Source organism: Halyomorpha halys, unplaced genomic scaffold (assembly GCF_000696795.3).
Source record: "Halyomorpha halys isolate HHAL.00 unplaced genomic scaffold, Hhal_1.1 Scaffold113.1, whole genome shotgun sequence".
NCBI classification, from domain to species: Eukaryota; Metazoa; Arthropoda; class Insecta; order Hemiptera; family Pentatomidae; genus Halyomorpha; species Halyomorpha halys.
The window spans coordinates 481818-486767 of record NW_027111402.1 but is presented as its reverse complement, the minus strand read 5'-3'; the positions used below and the strand labels follow the sequence as shown (position 1 = coordinate 486767).

At 28.2% G+C, this 4950-nt stretch overlaps 1 protein-coding gene and 1 long non-coding RNA gene across 2 annotated transcripts in view; both read left to right on the top strand.

Moving 5' to 3' along the window:
• Nucleotides 1-4950, top strand: part of LOC106677924 (alkaline phosphatase) — a gene marked incomplete at both ends in the record, with an annotated part of 709077 nt that overhangs the window by 250153 nt on the left and 453974 nt on the right.
• Nucleotides 1-4950, top strand: part of LOC136796253 (uncharacterized) — a 41153-nt gene that overhangs the window by 20852 nt on the left and 15351 nt on the right. The gene's annotated exons all lie outside the window — the stretch shown is intronic.

Below are 4950 nucleotides of genomic sequence, written 5' to 3'. Positions count from 1 at the left end.
AGAGAGAGATGATTTATTTAATAAGCAATGCTGTCCAAATCTATAGCGTTGGACACAGCATACTAACCAGTTCTCCTATATTAATTTTTGAGCTATCATTCATACTGCATGTATTTTTTAAAAAATATTTCCTTTTGTTGAAAGGAACTTTATTTTCAGTATCTATTTTGATGATGAACATGTCTATTCTTTTCGGTTATGTTATATACAAAAAATATTGAAATATTTTAGCACAGAAATTCACTTCAACATATACTTTGTTAATTATGTAAGAAAATATTATGAATGAAATTTCGTTTTTATAACTGTTCACATCTCATCATTCTTCGGGATTTTCTTTTTTGGATTCTGAATATTTTAATTTCTGCAAGTATAATTATTATTTAAGGCGTATTTGTTTACATAAAATTGAATGTATGTGAAAATATACTTTTATGTTCAATAAGTATATTTCTGATAAAAATGTTTAAGCAATGAAACGCTTCGACAATTTTGTAACGATGATTTGAAAAAAATGCTCTGCATTGTAGGAACTTGTATCATTTTTTATATTGCCAAGTTAACAGAATTAACATTTTACTATGATCTCATATTTTTTCAAAAATATTTTCTATTGAAGTAAAGGATTTTATTTTCAGTATCTATTTTGATAATAAATATATCATTATTTTTCTAAGCAAAAATTAGTGATATGTTTTACCTCAGATATTCACGTCAATCTATAACATATATTTATTATGCAAAAAAAATTTTTTTTTTTAACAAATCATTTGACCTCAGTTTCATTCTTTGCTTTAGGAAATTTTCAATTTAACCAAGAAATTAAAAACAATTATGTTAAAAAATCTGTTTACGTTGAATATGTATATTCGTATATATAAAATTAAATTTTGAATACACTTAACTGTAATGAAATCTTTTAAGCTAAGAAGCTCATTAAAGCAAAACTGTATACCGATGATTTGATAAATATGCTTAGCATTGTAGCAACTAGTATTAATTATTTATATTTCAAAGTTAACAAAGATTATATATGAACTATGTTTTCATATTTTTATTTAAATACATTTTTTTTTTTCATTTTCATTTTTTTTTCTTGAAGCTATAAAATATTACATATTACTTAATATTTAAAATTTGAACTATCTGTTTTAATAAATTTATTAAAATCAATTTGGGATGATTGGTTTTCTAATTTATTAAGTTGGTAGGGTCCATAGGCCGTTCGGAAGACTGGATTAAAGTGAAAGGGGGAGATTACGTTGGCATTTTGGATTACGCTCATAAATTTCTACTAATCGATGGTAAAGTGTCAGGCCTAATTACCTTCCACTCTGTTGCCACCCTCTCTATTTGGTTTTCTTACTATTCTAATTTCTTCATATAAGACATAAAAAAATAATAATAATAATAGTAAATGAATAAGTGGCTACAAAATAATGTTTATTTCAGCCAATAGCGTAGGGAAAAAAATAAATGTCAACAATCTGGCTGAATCACTAACAACTTATTTCTATAAGATCCACATACGTACTGATTAATTAAATTGTAAACTTCGAAATTATTATACTGAAAAATATATATTTGTATCCCGAGATATACAATTATATCTTGGGATACTACAAATAGATATTTTTATAAGTATTTTTATTAATAGTAGTATTATATGTAAGTAATTTTTGAAATGATCCACGTTAATTTATGAGACGAACTTAACTATTTGTATATTCGATTGGAAAGACATAATGAATTCAAACTTTATTTTATTTCTTTTCAGGAATCCATTTAAACTCTTTTTTCACCTCTCTATTCTTTATAACATAACTGCCTCCTCTCCCAGTTATCAAGTTCTACAAATATTTACAATAAACAGTTTTACAATTAACACATTTAGCCTTACAATGCCACAAGGCAATCCAGGGCAGTAGTATACTAGTATACATTTGTAATTTGTATTATGCATTTGTATGTATGTATTTTATAAATTTAATAATAAAGGAGGTTACGAAAAAACAAAAAAACAATTAACATACCCTTATAATCAAAAATTTTTATATTTCGCCTTAATAAAAAAAACTGATAATAATCCGCAACTAATAAATAATATAGATTTTTAAAAGAATTAATTATTAGTAAGGTAACAAATTAAAATCAATTCACAACATAGAGAAAGGGAATCAACCAAATACTCGAAGTAATAATAATGTAGGGCTCAGTAGACTAAAATCTTTATGTGAAAATGGACAGAAAGAAAAAGTTCAATATAATAGGAAACTTATAAATATGATATATAATATCTAAATGTCAATAATAACTTGATATAAAAATAATTTTCAATTGTAAAAACTGTTTTAGGCAAACATTGTTTGAAAACAGCACTAAGGAAAAATAAAAAATAAGCTAAATAATAATAAAAAAAAAAGACTTCTATTAATTTTGGAATATATAAAAGTAATTTTCAATTTAAAATGACAAATGTCCACAAATTAATAATAATGAAGGGAAAAATAAGAATGACTAAGAAATTTCGGCTAAATCTCAAGATACATGTTAGATGTTTATGTAAGTATGATGTAAATGTGTATATATTTAAATATTGATTTTTTTTTTAAACGTAAATGTGTAAAACACATTTTTTTTATTAAGATGTAATATAAACTTTGTTGATTGTAACTAAATGTTAACTGTAAAACTGTTGATTGTAAATACTTTTATTTGTAGAACTTGATAATTGGCAGAGGAGCCCGACACTGTATTTTAAAATGGATAAAGGGTGTAAATGGATTCCTGAGAAGAAATATATAATAAAGTTTTAACAAATAAAATACTTTGGAACTTAGTTGTAGGATTACAAATAATTATTTAAATTTAAATGAATTAATTAAAACAATAAGAAACGAACGGATACTGGTTCGGTCAGAAGAATGTTCCTACCGAGGGGATACGCAGGTAAATCCCCTACAATAAAGCTTGATAATATAAATGGCTACTCTAAGATCATTTTTAGCCTGTATATCCCCTTCCACAAATGGCAATTTTTCGGTGCATGCGTAACCAAGGATTTTTAAACTAAACGAACTGGTAGAATCAGCAAATGGGTTATATTCTTTTAAAAAGCAGACGAAAATACTTGAAATATGATGAAGATATATAACTAGGGACAAGTCCATCTAACTAGTACTGAAGGACGGATAATTTTAAACAAAAATAAAATTGAAAAGTCTATTCAAAATTCCTGAAAAATGAAATTATGCCGATTATTGAAAATGGCTGAATTCGACGTCTGCGTCCGTGCATTCCATAAAATCAATGTATCTGAGCCCCTCTCTACCATTTTGTTTTTTTAACATTAACATCATTTGATATATTAAATAATTATCTACGCTCCCCGGTTTCCCTTTCGTTTTTGCAGTAGAGAGGGGAGATGGAAATGATGCAGTGATGGAGCCACCAGCTTCCTACGTCTATAAATTAACATAATGTATAAATATAAATATATAAAATGATAATTTATTTTATATTCTATTAATTTAGTGTTTCAGCTCATAATGTATAAGGACCCTTTTGTAGCTGAGGGAGTTTAGCGACTGCCTCACAACTGCACAGGCGCCAGTTCGATTCTGGTCTGGGGGTCGAATTTTATTTCTGTGGTGTTCCCACGAAATGAAAACTTGACCCCCTATCATGGATAATAGAGCGGTTATCTCTAAATACCTCCCACTCCTTTCCTCCCCCCGTATTTCAGAAATGACCAGGAAGAGGCTTATAAAATGAAGCTCGTAATGCAAGAATTTTTATAAATTAAGTTGAACTTAATTTATTAAAAAAAAAAGGAACGATTATCATGTTCTCAGCATCTTACCGAATGAACAGAAACCAACTTGTCTCAGCCTTTATAACACGAACCTAAATTTGTTCCATCCTTTTCAAGGATTAAATACCAGTATCTTTATAATACCGCCTACAAGCCTAGGATGTGGGTAATCAGTTCACACCTTTCCTTCTTCTTTGTTAGACGCTTGCTTACCACACTTCCAGAGTGTGGGTACCCTCGTTACACATCCTTGACCAAAGAGCGATCCTTTTTCTCTTTCCTCTCTATTTTACTCTTCAGGTTATAAAGGTTTCTTCAAGCCCTTACTCTCGCTCTACGCCCATTTAGCTGTGACATATAAATTGCTCTTGCTATCCTATTTCCATCCTCTGGAGATAAACATACTAACGCAGTTGATTCTCTTCAATGGCAGTAGAGAAAGGGTTTACATTAAGTTTCGTCCTTATGGTGTCCTTATTCTTTCTCATTTTGCTTTATCTTCTATTCTCTGTAGGGATCTGTATCCTAAGTTTTCACTATGTTGAATCAATGTGGACGAATTAAAATATGGTTAACCAATAATTCTGACACATTTCAAAGTTCAAAGATTTGAATAAAATTACATTGGCACTTCTTATATTATTTTACTGTTGCAATCAGTATTATTTCTTGTCAAGGGATTCGAACTCATGGTAATATTTTTTAATTGATTTAAAATAATCCATCCTTCAATAGTATCCAAATAAGAACGTACCTTACTCCAAATATTGACCAAATTTAAAAGTTTTAAATATTTATGAATTTTTAAAAAATAGGGTGTGTTTAACTTATAATTAATGACCTGGGCAGAAAAGACTGCAAAAAATTTTGATGTGAGGTGAGAATTTATATTCATGATTGTCCTTGAGGATGGCCGAGGTGGCCGAAACGTTGGACTATTGATGAAATAAAAGTGTTGAGACTATATAAGGATACAATCTTGATTTATTTAATAAATTAATTATAATATTTAAAATTAATAACTTACATACACAAACCAGTCGAGGAGATCCTGGCCTTTCAATAATACAAATATTTAAATCTGGTTATTGTCATAAAATTCCAAACGTTAAGATTTCATTTTAACCGATGGGAGC